We start from the raw sequence: 17,954 nt of genomic DNA on the forward strand, positions 1-17,954 counted from the left end.
GCTGATGCAAGCCTTGACCTTGCAATCGTCCTGTTCAGCCTCCTGAGGGTGCGCCAGGATGCCAATCTTTTCTGTATTTCTTAATAAAGGAAAGGAGGGGAATGATATATGTTTTCCCAACCTTAGCCAGATGTTACCTTCCCCCTTAATTCTTTGGAAAAAAGAATATTCACCTGTCAGCCTATGAATTTACAATAGCACACAGAGTTTTGGTAGTGACCTTTGCCTTTGGAAATATTCCTAATCATTATTACTATAGACCAAATGTCTCAGATCTGAAAACTCTGAGGAAAGAAACATATTTGTGTATATAGGCACACACATACACACACACATTTTTCCTATAAAGGATTGACTGGAAAAGAAAAAAAAATATAGCTCAATTGTTAATAAGATTATACCAAGTGAAAATGGTGTGCTGCAATGTTGTGGCCTGTACCACATGTGGTCCTGAAGATCAAGGAGGGTGTGAAACACTTGCATAATTTTTCACAGTTAATTTGCTTGCCAAAATTGTTGAGAACAGGACAGAGGATTTACTTCTAAGAAGCTTCTAGTGGATTGACTTCATAATGAAGCACTTGAGGAATAGATGGGACTATTGCTAATAAGGAGATATGAAGAAGAAACTTGGGAATAAACTACAAATGGGCCAACAAGTATGTGGCTACTTCTGTTTAATAAGAATGCTCTGCATAGAAGCAGCTGAGATTTTCAATAAACACATAGACAAGGTAATCCTTTATTTTAATGTCTTCCAGACTCTTCTCCCAGCCACTGCAGTGCTTGCTCAATGTGTTTGCTAAATATAGATAAAGCTTGCTAAATATAGATAAAGTTTATGCCTGGGCTTAAACATCACTGAAACTGATCTCATTACTGTTGTCAGAAGAGTCCTTCTGTCTTCCAGTAGTTAAGAATCAGAAATGGAACCATTCCCAGAAGAACTGGCCACCACTTGGCAGCACATTGATTACATGAGTGATACCTTGTCAAGGGTTTGTCCTTCCTGGAAAGTAGACTTCATTCACATAGAGGTTTATTTTTTCCTGCCAGCAATGCTTCTGCCTGTACAACCATCAATTTAATTTTTTTAAAGAGGGGGTGGGTACCAGGGAACGCAGGAGCAAACACATTCCCAACCCTATTTTGTACTTTATTTAGAGACAGGGTCTCACTGAGTTGCTTAGTACCTCACTTTTGCCAAGGTTAGCTTTTATTTATTTATTTTTTTTCCTGCATCAGCCTCCCAGGCCACTAGGATTACAGGCATGCACCACCACACCCAGCCCACCTATTTAATGCCATATTTACCATCCTCATATCCCACCAGTAATATTTCTCACTGTTTAGTTTATTTTATAGCAAGAGAAGTAAGAAAGTGAGAAAAAGTTCAGAATAGGATTCTGTTATCTATCCATCTGTGTCACCATCCAGAGATTCCTGGATAGCCAAGCAGGCTGGCAAGTAATTGAGCAAAGGCTCAGTGATTGCATTGGTTGGGGGAAGTAAAGATTCTCCTCACTGAACTGTAGAATCCATTCTGACACAACAACAGGAACATGTATCATTTCTCCATTAACCAGAACTTGTGTATGAAGCAAACCTGGAATGGAAAGTAAATGTATTATTTCTAAGAAACCCAATATGTATGTATGTATATATGTATTGCCTTCTGTTAGAAGAGCTTGTACTTCAGTGGTTTGGAGCCCTAATTCTTAAGGAAAGAATGCCTTCTCAGGAAAACACCACCAGGTTTCTATTGAGCTACAAATGGCAACTTCCACTTGCGTTAATTGGGATCTCATTCCATGAGTACAACATAGTAACCACAGAGGTTAATGTTAATATCAATGGAAAATTGGGTTGATGCTAAATAGTAGGGACAAGGAAGCATGTGTTAAGAAACCAGGGAATTCCTGAGAGTTGGCAGTTTTTCTTAATGTTTTCTTGTACAGCAATAAAAGTCAATAAAAAGAAATAAAATCCAATATAGGAAGGATTAATAAAAACTCAAAACCTTCAGAACTCTGTACTTGGATCACTGTACCAGGTAATCTCCATGACCAACTGAGGTGCTTGCTGTGATGTCAGCTCAGGATAGAGCAAGCTGGAGATGGATGTTGAAAGGTCATAAAGATCAAATACTTCCTCAGCAGAGAAACATAATGATGAATATAATAGGCATTCTTATATTATCACTGTTTTGCTATATAAATAGTGAAAAAATATTAACTGATAATATATTTTTTTCTTTCTCTTTTTTATTTTAAAAATAATGTGATGTTGTAATTTAAAAACTAATCTTTAGGCTCCAAAATATCAGGCTATGAACACTAGTCTATGGGTAGCCTGTGATTTGTCTAGAAAAAGAAGCAAACAATAGATGAGTCATTGTTTCTCTTATAGGGGAAAGTTATAAGCAACATCATTAAACAAAAACAACCAAAAATTGTACTGTGGTGGGGAAAAGCATGATATGGTTGCTGTTGTTTATATCTTAAAATTGAATTTTGGTACAAATATGTACTTGAATGTGAATTGACAAGCTGTTGTACTGCCTCAGCTGCTTCCTTATCATCTTAATTCATCACCACTCCCTTCTGTACTGCTGTCAATAAAGAGGAAAGAAGTTTAATGATTTAATTCTAGAAATTTTTAATCCATAAGACTATAGAATGATATCTATGATGCAAAAGATAGAAAACATTTTTGGGTGAATGGAGGTACAAGTGAAATGTTTAGGTTTACTTAGACACAGGGATTGTATAGAATTACAGCATTTCTTAGGGAACTGGTCCATATTTCTGTTGTAGACATCAGAGAACATGAGGAGCATATTTCCATGGTTTATTTAGTCTTGTAACTTATAAAACAACAGTGAATTTCCATAAACATTATTCCATCACTTTATTATTTTTATTAATAATTGTACTTATGGTAAATTTTGTATATATGTACATGTAATTTATTACATTATTCATTTGAATATGTAGTTAAATGGTATTTATTTATTCATAATACTAGTTCCACATGCAATCACTTTTCAATCTACCCTCCCTTGCTAATCTTTAACTACTCTTTGTCTCTAGGAGATTACCTGACCTAAATATTTTATTTCAGTGAAATTGCATAATATTTGTACTGTTGTGTCTGATTTATTTGAATTCCCACAATTTTTGATAATAAAACTTCATTAAAGATGTGATTTTCAAATATTTGCTTCCATTCTTTGATTGTTTTTTATTTGATGTAAAAAAGTTTTCATTTTGAAAAATATGAATTATTATTTTTTCTTTTGTCCTTCATGCTTTGGGTATAATATACAAGAATCCATTGCAAAAGTGCAGTTACTAATGTTTATTCTTTTAATATTTTATCAATTCCATTTTATATATAGGTCATTCATTTATGTTGAGTTAACTTTTGTGTATGTTTTGAGTTTGAGGATTAATTTACTCTTTTTGCTCCCAAGATGTAGGCTCTCTATCCACCTTACAGATAATTTCTTTTGCTTTATATCATTTCCTTATATTGAAATACCATTGCATTACTGTTATACATTCCACATTATGGTGTATGATCCTTTTAATATGCTGTAAAATTTGGCTTGCTTATATTTTTTGACAACGTCTATACTAGTATTCCTAAGACAAATAATCTCTGATGATATTATATTTTGACATCTTTATCTGGCTTGTTTTTTGGTGTAATGGTGGAGTTGTGGAATTAATTAGGAAATTTTAGTTTTATTTCTCCTCTTCAACTTTTTGGAAAAGTTGAGAATTAGTGTTAAGTTTTCTTTAAATGGATGATAGTATTTAAGAGTGAAGTCCTCTCTTCCCAGACTTTTCTTTGTTGGGACATGTTAGAGTTCAGTTATGAGATGTCCCTGATAAGGTCATGCATAAAACAAAGGAGGAAAGTTTGGAGATAAAATGACTGATTATGAGAACTTCAATTAATTATTGTATGAATTCCCTGATAGGGATTAACTGGGTGGTAACTTTAGGCAAGTAGGGTGTGTCTGGAAAAGGTGGGTCACTGAGGATATGCCTTTGGGTTTTATGTTTTATCTGGGTTAAAGAGAGAGTATATTTATATTTATATTTAATAGTGTCCATGTATAGATTCAATTATAAAGATTATATATCAAAAGACTAATAATGTTTGTTTGAAATTCAAAATAATTAAATAATTTTATTTTGCCTTAAAATGCAATTTTTATTTTCATTTATCTACATTTGCTAATATTTTGGAATAATAAGGATAATTAATATTTTATACAAATTAACAAAAATTAAATATATAGGTTTAGAAAAGATACATCCACTTGAATAGTTGTCAAACTAAACTTTAAATTGTTTAATTCATGAGAAAATATTTAATAAAATGATAGACTAATTGACACATATCTTTAATACTCCCAAACAAATGAATATTTATAGTTTTATACTTAATATTATCTTCACTTTTCAAAAGACAGAAAACCCTAAACTATGTGAAGAATTATGAGAATAAAAGTAATTATTAAAACTCTGGGATACCTCATTAAGATTATATATATATATATATATATATATATATATATATATATATATATATACATACATATCAGCATATATGAATGCTGTACCTTAGAATAATTAAAGTACCAGTTATTCATAGAAATTTTACAGCAAAATTTTCTTTTAATGATAAAACAAGTCATTGAATAGTATATTTTTATTCTCCTTGCAAACAATTCACATACCTGCTAACACTTTGACTTAATTAACTTTATTAACTGAATTTCATTTTTAGAATGCAGCAGTTTTTGTGTAACAAAAATGATAGTTTTTATTTGATGTTATTCTGATCTGTTTCCCTAATTAAAGTACACTTACTTATTTTAAAAGAAATTTATTTTTATCACATCTGTATCCTATATTACTATATTATTTTTTACACAGGCACATGTGTTAATGAGTTATCACAACTTGATAGGGGTACTAACAGACAATTTTAGCTTAATCAAATATGTCATGAATGACATATTAGTCACTAATTATTTGAAGTGTTTGTAGAAAATAGCTATATTAAATTAATTGAGAATACCCCTAAATTTTTAAATTTTAACAAAACTAAATTTTTTAAAAATATTTTTGCCAATATAGTATTGACTTACAATAATTTGTGATCAATAATGACAGATTACCAAAACAAAAAATTCAAATTTATGAAATATTTCAGATTGAAAATAGTATTATGTAAAATATTAAATTTGTTTTAGATGTTAATTCAAAAATTTAAGGCATGTAAATCTTTATCACATCTGAATGTATGTCTCAGAAAAATATAATTCTTACTTTGTGATGCTATAACAAGTTTAAAAATTTATTTTTATGAATAAATTGTAATGCTGTCTTCAGTTAGATCTTTTCTTTTTTGTAGAATATCTTATAGTGATAAATTTAATATCTTGCATATAGTAGAAAATACAGGTTGAAGTTGAAGAGCTAGTCATTTTTTTATTAAATAATAGAGAAATAATGGCAGTAGCATTTCTATTTGAAAAGTAAAATGGTAATTAAAGATGATCTTTTGAGAAGTTTAGTTAAATATTTTTTTGAGCCTGGTGTCAAATCCATTGTAAATCAATGCCTTGAAGACACCAGACCTTCTTTTTTTTTCCTACTTAATGAATTGTATGATTTATTGTACATTTAGGTGGAATATTTGGCCCATGCATATTTATTACTTGATATCCTAATTATAGATTACTATTTTTTGTATCACGTATAACGTGATCTGAGTAATGGCTACTGATTCACTATTTGATAGGATTTGGGGTTCATTTTCTCATTTTTACTGTGGTTAAATATTTCCTAAAACTTAACACTAGCAAGTAACTTTTGTGTGTTATAGACCTCTCCATTGACGAAAGCTGAGAAAGTCTACACTTCTCATATTCATCTACCCTCCTGCCACCAGAACATAGTTGAATTCACTAGTGAATTTTCTTAAAGATTTTTGTTTTATTTTAAGATACATTAATTTATTAAAAATATAAACTGTTCAAGTTTATGTAAAATTTTAAAAGAGATATATATGTGAGGTAATAGATATGAGCATAATTGTGGCAATAATTTCATAAGGCACATGTGTATGAAAGCAAAACATTATATACCTTGAGTATGAAGAAGTTTTACTAGTTATATCAATAAAGCTCAAAAGAAAGAATTTGTTCTCTGTGTATGATAATAAAAAAAAGATTTCTCATATTATGTACTTCAATATTTTAATACTTTAAGCAAGGGTTTACTATCTAATTGGTTTCTTTGCTTTGAAAAAAAGTAGGATTTCAAAGATTATTGATTCACCTGATTTATATTGCTAAGGGATATAAAATTCAGTAAGAACAGATTTTTTTCCTGAGTCAGTTATTTTTCTTAGAATTATAAACAATAGAATTTTTTAATTAGAGCATTGTAATTGTACATAATAGTTGAGTTCTCCACAGCAAAATCACACATGAGTGGAATCTTACCCACTGCATTTTTTTTTTACTTGTAGCTTACTTGCTCTTTTTAAAAATGTATGTGTGCTAAATAGGTATATATAACAGCAGAATGCATTTCAATTCATTGTACACAAATGGAGCACAACTTTTCATTTCCCTGGTTGTACACAATGCAGAATTGCACCGTATGTACAGTCATACATGTACCTAGGGTAATGATATTCATCTCAGTTCAATCTCATCCCTGCCCTCATGCATGCTTCTGTATCCTCTCTCCCCTTTGCACACCAAAATTTCTCCATTTTTCCCATGACACCCCCCTCCACAGACACACACACCCATTATGGATCAGCATGCATTTATCAGAGAGAACATTCGGCCTTTGGTTTTTTGGGGATTGACTTACTTCACTTAGCATGATGTTCTCCAGCTCTATCCATTTACCTGCAAATGTCATAATTGTATTCTCTTTTAATGCTGAGTAATATTCCATTGTGTATATATACCACCCTTTCTTCATCCATTCATCTACTGAAGGGCATCTAGTTTGGTTCCACAGTTTAGCTACTGTGAATTGAGCCACTATAAACATTGACATGGCTGCATCACTATAGTATGCTGATTTTAAGCCCTCTGTAAAGACCAAGGAGTGGTATAGCTGGATCAGATGGTGGGTCCATTCCCAGTTTTCTAAGGAATCTCCATACTTTAAGGGTTCTGACTGTGGAAATATACAGAGCAGCATTCCTCTGTCTGGTGAGCAAACTTTGGGGCAGTAACAGGCACCCTGTTTCCCATGTTTGGAATATTCATCATATCTCACCAAGGAACTAGTGAGATAAATAATACATGTGCAATGTCTAGCTGCTGTGACAATACCCTGCATGAGAAGCCTCTGTGCTAGAGTTTTACCAGCCTCAACCATGATCTCAGGCACATAACTCCTCTGAATAAATGAACTTGCTTACCAGATAACACAATGTTTCACCAAGCTCCTGTGCTCCTGGACGTTCCCACCTAATGGTAACTTCAAACAATGGACTTTTTTGAGAGCTACACAAAGCTCCCAAAATTGCATATTAAAACTGTAGAATGTAACTGTGGAATAAGAAACCTTAGTGATACAATAAACAATAATGTAGTTATGGCACTAATGACCTAATGTAACCTATTGGTATAAATAAATGCTGACTCTTAGACAAGTGGCCATTTTTCTCTGTCTCTGCATCTTGTCTCTGTATCTCCTTTTATTTCATTACAACATACTGCTTTCCAGAATGGTTGCACCATTTGGCAGAGCCACCAGCAATATATGAGTATACCTTTTCCCCTACATCCTTATCATCATTTATTATTGCTTGTCTTTTTGATAACTGCTATTCTGACTGGTGTGAGATAAAACCTTAGTGTAGTTTTGATTTGCATTTCTCTAATTACTAAGAAGTTGAACATTTTTTTCATATATTTGTTGATCAATTGTATATCTTCTGAGAAGTGTTTGTTCATTTCCTTAGCCCATTTATTGATTGGGTTATTTATTATTTTGGTTTTTGGTGTTAATATTTTTGAGTTTTTTTTTTATATTTTCTGGAAATTAGTGCTCTATCTGATGTGAATGTAGTAAAGATGTTCTCCCACTCTGTGGACACTCTCCTCATGTTATTGGTTGTTTCCTTTGCTGAGAGGGTTTTTAGTTTGAATCTATCCCATTTATTAATTCTTCATTTTATTTCTTGTGCTTTAGGAGTCTGGTTAAGGAAGTCAGGACGTAATCTGACATGTAGGTTTTGTAGAACTCGGTTGAGAATCTATCTCTACCTGGGCTTTTCTTAGTTGGTAGGCTTTTCTTAGTTTGTAGGCTTTTGAAGCATCTTCTATTTCATTTTGCCAAATAAATGTGTTTAAATTATTTATGTCCTGCTGACTCAGTTTGGGAAGATCATTATCTCTAGAAATTCATTAATGTCACCTAGATCTTCTATTTTTTTGGAGTATAAATTTTCAAAATAGTTTTTAATTATCTTTTGTATTTCAAAAGTATGGGTTGTGATATTTTCTTTTTCATCTCAAATTATCTTCTGCTATCCATTGCTCATTCAGTAGTGTACTATTTAATCTCTAGTTGTTGGAGTAGCTTCTATTTTTTCATTGATTTCTAATTTCATTCCATTATGATAGAATGCAGGGTAGTACGTTACATGCTAGAAAAGTGCTCTACCACTGAGGCACAACTCCAGTGCTCTATTTTTCTTTTTTTTTTTTTTTTGTATTTGCTAAGACTTTCTTTGTTGCATAACATATGGTTTATTTTACAGAAAGATTCATATGCTGCTGAGAAAAATGTGTATTTGCTAATTGATGGGTAAAATATTTTATATATGCCTGTTAAGTTTCAATTTTGGATTCTATTATTGAGTTCTTATAGATTCTTTCTTTTGTATTTGTTTCAAACATCTATCCAATGGTGAGAGGGATACGTTAAATTCACGCAGTGTTTTTGTGCTGCTGTTTATTTGAGTCACTTGGCCTTGAGCCAAGGAGATTTTGGTATGGCATTGCAAGTTATTTTGTGGCTTCTCTCACTTAATGGGTTGTGTAATGCATGTGACCTTTGTCTTTGCTGGGCTAGGAAGACTGATCTAGTAACTCTGGAGCTGGGCATGACCCACTAGGAAAACTGGGCAGCCCACCTCTTATTTTGCAAAGAACATTCTATGGAAAACCTTTGAAGTTTTCCCCACATATAAATAAAGCAAATGTGGGTCCTCGCTCACTTTTTTCACTGTGGAAGTGAACCGCTGAGTTCAAAAAGCCATCTCACCCTTGGGTTCCAAAATTACTTTCTGTGTCATGTTTTTTTTTTTTTTTCCATCTTCTTTCCTTGGCTTTAATTCGCAGCCAGCCTGCTTCACACAAAGGAACCCCAAATTCCATTGCCTGCATGGGATGTGGACAAGACTTTATCCTGAAAAATCTTATATTTGGTTTTTTGATTTTATCCCAAAATTCTGTTCACAGTTTCTTACCATCTTCACTATATGGTCACCTTTATTTTCAAGATTGTATAATTTGTGTCTTCATTGTCTGAGGTACTGTTTTCCAAGTGATCTTGTCTCTTGGTGGTGCTTTCTATTGAATTTTTATTTGGTTTATTGTTTCCTTCATTTCAAGGGTTTCTGTTCTTTTTTTTCCCTCCAGAATCTTATCACTTTCTTGACATAGTATTTTGTTTCCTGTGTTTGCTCTCTTATGTCATTGTTTGATTTTCAGATAATTTTAATTATATACATTGTGAGTTCCTTTTCTGACACTTCATCTTTAGTGCTGTCAATGGATTCTATATTCGTATCATCTTGGTTTGCTTGGGGTGCTTTTTTCCCTTGTATTTTCATGTTTTCTGCGTGTCTTCCCCTGTAGCAGTGTGAATCTGACATATTACATTTCTATCCTATAATCTTACATTGTCCCAGCCAGTCTCTGAAGTCTCCCTTTAAAGGGGAGATCAATATTAACAGCACCCCATGCAAATGATATACAGCTTTAAACCAAATTGTTCCTATTTAGATGATTACACTTTTGTCACAATAAACAGAAATTATTGGCTCAATATAAATATAAAATACTATTGTATCTGTGCATATACATGTATACACACACACACAATGATGGGTCTTTTTGGGGGAAGTGCCAGGAATTGAACTCAGGGGCACTCAACCATTGAGCCACACCCCCAGCCCTATTTTATATTTTACTTAGAGACAGGGACTCACTGAGTTATTTAGCACCTTGCCTTTGCTGAGGCTGGCTTTGAACTTGCAATCCTCCTATCTCAGCCTTCTGCACCACTGGAATAATAGGCATGCATCACTGCTTGTCATACAATAGTGATTACTCAGCCCTAAACAAAAATAAAATTATGGCATTTGCTGGTAAATACATGGAGGTAGAAAAATGATTCTAAATAAGATAAACCAGATAGAGAAAATCAAGGTCAAATATTTTATCAATTCTGGCCTAATACCTATATTCTTGATCCACTTTGAGTTAAGTTTTGGGCAGATTAAGAGATAGTGGTAAAATTTCATTCTGCTACATATGGATTTCCAGTTTTCCCAGCATCATTTTGTTGAAGAGTTTATCTTTTCTCCAATATATTTAATTGGTGGCTTTGTATAGTATGAGATAACTGTATTTTTTTGGGTGGGGGGTTGTCTCTGTGTCTTCTATTCTGTCTGATTTATCTTCTTGCCTGGTTTTATGCCAATACCATGATTTTTTTCACTATTGCTCTAAAGCATAATTTTAGATCTGATATTTTATACTTTTTGATTTGTTTTTTCCCACTAACTATTGCTTTGCAACCTATACAATCAGATAAATGAGAAATTATACCCCATTTGATTCAAATGTATGAATTGTCAAGATCATTGTATTGTCATGTGTAGCTAACTAAAAAAAAAAAAAAAAAAAAAAAGATTGCTTTGACTATTCTGCGCCTCCTGTTTCTTCCATATGAATTTCATGAGTGCTTTTTCCATTTTCATGAAAAAAAAAAGACTGGAATTTTGATGGAAATTACACTGATTCTGGAAAGAGTTTTTAGAATTCTGACCATTTTAACAATTAGGTTGATTCCCAGGTATTTTATTTCTTGAGAGTATTGTGAATGTGATGGTTTTCCTAATTTCTCTTTCAGCTGATTTTTCACTGGAGTATAAGAATGCAATTTATTTATTATTGTCAATTTTGTATCCTTCTACTTTACTGAATACATTTATGAATGCTACAAGTTTTCTCATGAGATTTTTGTATTCAAAATATAGGATTCTGTCATCAGTAAATAGAGATAGTTTTAGCTCTTCTTTTCATAGTTATATCTGCCTCTTTTTTATTTTTCATTGTTTTGCCTAATTGTTCTGACTAGAGATTTAAGGACTATGTTGACTAGAAGTAGTGAAAGTGGACATCCCTGTTTTGTTCTTATTTTTAGAGGGAATGCTTTAAGTTTTTCACTTTTTCTTCAATTAGATTGATGTTGTTCTTGAATTTGTTGTACATAGCTTTTACAATGTTGAGGTGTGATACTGATTTTCCTAGTGTTTTAATCATAAGGTGCTGTATTTTTTCAAATGCTTTTTCTGATTCTATTGAGGTAATCATGTGATTCTTTTCTATAGTTCTGTTAATGTTGATATATATATATCATATATATGATATATATATCCTTTATGTTGAACTATTCTTGCATCAAGGGGATGAAACACACTGTCATTGTGCACTATCTTTTTAATGTAGTTTCACATGCATTTTACTAGTATTTAATTGAGAATTTTTGCATCTATTCTCATCAGGAATATTAGTCTGAAGCTTTCTTTCCTTGATGTGTCTTTGTATGGTTTTGGCATCAAGGTGATATTGGCTTCATAGGATGAGTTTGGAAGGGTTACTTCCTATTCTATTCCATTGAATTGAGAATGATTGGTATTCGTTTGGTAAAACTCAGGTGAGAATCCATCTGGTCCTAAAATTTTCTTTGTTTCTAGGCTCTTGATGACTTATTTAATCTCACTATTGAAATTGATCTATTTAAATTTTCTTTATCTTTCTTGTTCAATTCAGATAGATCATATTCTCTAGGAGTTTATCAATAACTTCAAGTTATTTTCTTTATCTTTCTTGTTCAATTCAGATAGATCATATTGTCTAGGAGTTTATCAATAACTTCAAGTTTTTTTTTTTATTATTGAAGTATAGGTTTTCAAAGTAGATTCTGATTATCTTCTGTATTTTAGTAATCTTTGGTGATATCTCCATTGTCATCCCATATTTAAGTAATTTGGATTTTTTCTCTTTCTCTTGGTTAGCTTGGCTAAATATTTATCAATTTTGTTTAATTTATCAAAGAAACAACTCTTTTGGTTCTTGATTTTTTTTAAAAAAATGATTTTTTTTAGTTGTAGATGGACATATACCTTTATTTTTTTATTTATTTTTATGTCATGATGAAGACTGAACCTAGTGCCTCATATATACTAGGAGACAGTATATTTTTGGCTCTTGTTTTTAAATCCTATATGCCAGTCTATGTCTTTTGATTGACAAATTGAGTTCCTTATATTTAAGTGTTTGTTATTATTGAGAGATAATTTTATTTTCTGCTATTTTCATTTGTTTCTAGTTTTTAAGTTGAATTAGATTCTTTTTAAATATACTATTTTCAAGTTTATTTTCATGCTCTGCTGATTTTCATTTATATTTTCCATTTATTCTTCATGAAATATTTTATTAAATATGTTTTGTAGTGCTGGTTTTCTAATTGTGAATTCTTTAACTTTTGTTTATTAGGGAGGGTTTTTACCTCATCTTTTCAAATATGAAGCTTAATGTTGCTGGATATCGTATTCTTGGTTGGCATCTATTTTCTTTTAAAACTTTGTATATATTGTTCCAAGGCATTCCAGTTTTTAGGGTCTGGGTTGAAAAAATTAGCAGAGATCTAGATTGGCTTATCTATAAATAGGACCAGTTGTTTTTACTTAGCCACTTTTAGTATTCTACATTTATTCTGTATGCCAGCCATTTTCATAATAATGTGCCTAAGAGTAGGTATGTTCTATTTTTTTTTTTATATTTGGAGTTCTGTTAGCTTCCTGAATTTGATTTTCCATTTTATTCTTAAAATTTGAGAAATTTTCTTTTATTATTTCATTGAAAAGATTGTGCATTCTTTAGTTTGTATATCTGAGCTTTCATCTAATCCCATGAATCTGAGGCTTGGCCTTTTAATTAAATTCCATATTTCTTGAAAATTCTGTTAATGGATTCTTAACATCTTTTCTTCATGATCAATGTTATGTTCAAGGTTATATACTTTGTCTTCATTGCCTGAAAATCAATAATCCAAGTCATCTAGTCTTGGCAATGCTTCCATCCACCTTTTAACTTAGTTTATTGATTCTTCATTTTGAGAATTTGTTTTTCTTTAGAATTTCTACTTCCTTATTGAAGCAATATTTTACATGTTCTGTCTTGACTCTGACTTTACTTCTTAAATCATTTTTTAATCTCATAGATCATTTTAATTGTAAACTTCTTAAATTCCTTCTCTGACATTCTCTCCATTGTGGTGTTGGTGGAGTCTGCTTTTCAGTCATTCTGGTTTGTTTAGATTTATTTTTTTCCCTTGATTTTTCATATTTTTTCTGGGTCTACTCATATTTCTGTATAAATCTGAACTTGAAGTATACCAATCACTTTCCATCCCATTTTAGAGGAGGGAGCCACCCCAATATAGCACTAATATCAGAAATCAGGTAATATATACCCTTAAGATAAAAATCTGGTGTCTCCTTTCACAGCTATATAGGAATTACTACCTATGTAGAAAACAAGAGGTCAGCATTTGATATCAGTTTTGACAATATAAAGCTGTGAACTACATCAAACATTAAACATCACTTATCTACTAACTATTTCACTTTATTAATAATCACAACATGGAGGGTGTAGGGATTATATAAACCAAGTAATTATATTAGATGGTGGGATTTCAGTTTCTTAAGTGAAGAGAATATAGGTAGAACAACAAAAGAAACTTTGAAATACTTTAAATTGTGAACAGAGTAGAGATAGGTGTTGGGTAGCAAATTTTGGCTATAGAAAATGAAGAATAAAAATAGCAATAAAAAAAGAAGGAAAGAGGGAAGAGAAAAAAATTGGCTATTTGTGGTAAAGAGAGGTGATAAGAGGGACAAAAGCCAAACAATGAACAAACAAGCAATTGCAAGAGCAAAACAACTAAAAATCCTTGTATAACCTTATCTCACACAAGTCAAACCAAGGCTAAACAGGGGCAGAAAAAACATTTAAAATGAAAGTAAAATTATATGAATGTGTATAAATTTTTAAAAAATATATTAGTATGGTGAAAACTCAATCTCCCTTCAACACACATACAACATACACACCCACAAAATTTCACAGATTGGAAAAATAAATAGTGAAATAATAGTAAAATATAATGATAATTTTTAAAGATTTAAAAGTAATTTTAAAAAGTAAAATATGGATAAAAACATGTAGAAATGAGAACAAAAGAAAAAAATCTTAATTAGAGCAACAGAGTTTGTTTCTGTAGAGGTTGTCAAGACTATTGGTATGTATGAATTTTCATTCTTTATTTATTGGCTCTGAACTTTGGGACAAGGGCTGGGGGTTGTTTAGACTAATGTTTCTGTGTTCCTTTCCTAGCATGACTAAGGGCCAAGGATAGTTTTAGTAGCTTTAGGCTTCCTATCTTCCAGTATATAGTGGGATATAGTGAGGAGTGCTGACAATTTGTATATTCCTCTATTGAGCGGGTGGTGCAGAGTTCTAAATTGGAAATTCCAGTAGTTGGGATTTACTCTTGACTGAACTTTGGAACTCTGTCAATGGATATTTGAAATTTGATGCACACCCCCTGTTGCTAGGGAGTTGCTGGTCTCTTTTAGATGTCTGTATTATAAGGACTTCTGCTAAAATCCACTTTTAGGTTATATGGATTAACCTTCATGAGTTTCATATTTCCCACTCTCTGAGGAGCAGTTTTCCAGATCTTTAGATCTGATGCTGAAGAACTACTGGAAAGTCCATCCTTTTTCTGCCATCTCTTAGAAATTTTAAAAGAAAATTTTTGTTTATTCCAGTTTTTATGATATCTACACAGTTGTATGTTATTCAATATATGTTATTATGTAAATTATATTTAATGTAAAGAACAACCTTGTCATGTATATAGTTGGGGAGTGCCACAGACTGATTTTTTATTATCATTCTTTTCTTGTATTCCAAGGATAAAAAAAATCAGAATTACTTATGAACCCCTTTGTTGTGTGTGTGTGTATTTTTTTGCCTATTTTTTACTGTAATTTTTACTTTTTTCTATATCTTTTAAAATTTATCTATAGATATCAATAGGCACTTTTAAGATGAAATGATAAACATTTTTCTTAATTTTCTCAAAAACATGTTCACCGTTTATTTATTTCAAAGGGATATGTGGGATATTATAGATACATACTTGTAATATTAAATAAATTCATATATATATATATATATATATACATCTTATACTAGCTAAAAATAAAATTGCCTTTATTTTAAAAACAGGTCATTTTGATATTATAAAATGTCTAGCTTTTTTGGAAACCTGGTATCTATTAGGAAAATACACTTAATACTAAGTTATAAATACTAAAGTCAGGAAACATTTTCTAGACCACTTAATCATTAACAAATGTGAAAGAGATGTCATGAAGTAAGAAAAAATGTTTATGTGTTTTGAAATTATCATATATACAAGAATGAGTATTATAATTTAAAATAAATTTTTTGTTACTGTATTTTTCTTCAATGATGTTAAAACTGAAAGTATCAGACTATAAAGTCACTTAATTTGCCTTTAAATATTGTGGAACTCTTATGTAATCCAACAACTCTCTCATTAAATGCAAATATATTCAGCTTAGTGAATAATCTAATATTGTTTATAAATTAACTACTGATACAGATATATGCACCTGCTTCAAGTAATGTATATATCCATATATATGTACTTGTGTATATATATGCTATGTACACACATATAGAAACGTAATATAATATATATATTATATACTTATACATATACACTTATTTTCTATTATTAATTTATTAAAGCTCACAACAAAATATTAAAGGATGGAGAATTAAACAACAGAAACTTATTTTCTCATAGCTTACAACACAATAATTACAAGATAAAAGTATCAGCAGGGTTGATTTCTCCTAATGCTTCTTTTTTAGTTTGCAGTTTACCATGTTCTCCCTGTTTTGAATATGGTCTTTTGGCTATGTCTACACACATGCAATTTTCTTTTTATAAGCATACCAATTATGTTGTATTAGAACTCACGTATCCTAGTGACTTCATTTAAATTAATTAAATCTTTAAAGACCCTATCTATGCATAAAGTAATAATTTAATGAGGTTTTGAGGGGTTAAAATTCAACAAGGAATGATTACTATAAGAATATAAACTCAATGTAAGTAAAGGGGTTGTATATGTGATTCATTGCTGTATTCCTGGAATTTCAAATAGTATCTAAAATATGAAAGACAATTAAATATTTGCTAATATAGATTTAGACTGACCTATCTTTGACCTTGATAGCTATGATAGAAAATATGGGAGCTATACTTATTGCTATTGCAAGCCATCAGATTATTATAAACATTTGACTTATCATCATACTATTATGATAAAGAAGATGAATTTGAATATGGACTTCATAATCATGTAGTTGACTTTTTTCCTGTGAAACTGGAACTCCAATACCTTGTTTACCAATATTTCTTATTTCATGTAATTTGAATACACCGAAAATTAGAAGATTAAGGTATTAGTGATGATATTGGTAATATTCTAATTTTATAACTGAATTTAAGAAATAGATTTTACTCAAGGTTAAATAGATATTTATCAGCAGAGGTAACGTTTGAATACCCATTACTGATTTCTCCAAAAACCTTGTAGAATAATGCTGTTGAGATGAACACCTTGAGATATTGAAAGTACAAGTCAGGATGTGGTGAATTGTGGCCATGGGAACTCCAACTACATGCATCAGCAACCTGGAAAGACATTGACAGCTCAGGCCAACACTTTACCTGCAGTTTCTATTTGGCTTTCCTTTAAAGTTAAAAATAAGTATATAAGTTGATTCTCTCTAAAATTCCCTAATTAATATTTTGTCAGGAGGGTAGGAACAAGAGGAGGGCAATAGAAATAGGTGTTTCTAATGATAAATATCCAATAAAGTTATTAGAAAACAACAAATTAACAGGATAAATAGTTGAAAAGTGAGTTTTCAAGCAATGTGTGAAATTTGAATTGTAAAGATAATTTCACAAAGTGACTTGTTTCAAAAAAATTAGAAAAAAAGTCCCTATAGCTTATAATTTTAAGAACATAAGGGAAAATCTAAATTAATAAATAAAGTGCTACAATTGAATTATCATTTTAAAGATATGCACACTCTTACATGACAAATATTTGGGAAGAAAAAAATGCTAACAGAAGAAAAATCAAGACAAAAATGTGAAATCATGTGGTATTAATCATCTTTTTGAAAGAATGATTAAGAAGGTATCCCTTAGTAGACAAGAACTGAGGGAAAAATGGAAAGAAACAAGATCTGGTGAAGGGCATTAGTAGAAAGATGCAGTATAAAGACATAGAAAAAAGGTTTTCAATTAAGAGCATATGAATTTATTAATAAACCTGTAAAACTATGTAGCAAAGAAGAGGGAGTTCTAAAAGGAATTAGTAAAGGCTAGGATTATTTAGGGCTTGGTGAGCTATAGCATTTATATTTTATTCTATATGAGATGAGAAAATGACAGTTTGGACCCTGAAAAATATTAGTCTCT

At 31.1% G+C, this 17,954-nt stretch overlaps 1 non-coding gene across 1 annotated transcript; it reads left to right on the forward strand.

Moving 5' to 3' along the window:
• Positions 1-17,094: 17,094 nt before the first annotated feature.
• LOC143402674 (small nucleolar RNA SNORA44) lies at positions 17,095-17,222 on the forward strand. The gene has a single exon (XR_013091747.1). It is a non-coding gene; the product is annotated as a small nucleolar RNA SNORA44 (small nucleolar RNA).
• The last annotated feature ends 732 nt before the right edge of the window (positions 17,223-17,954 follow it).

Source organism: Callospermophilus lateralis, chromosome 6 (genome assembly GCF_048772815.1).
Source record: "Callospermophilus lateralis isolate mCalLat2 chromosome 6, mCalLat2.hap1, whole genome shotgun sequence".
NCBI lineage: Eukaryota > Metazoa > Chordata > Mammalia > Rodentia > Sciuridae > Callospermophilus > Callospermophilus lateralis.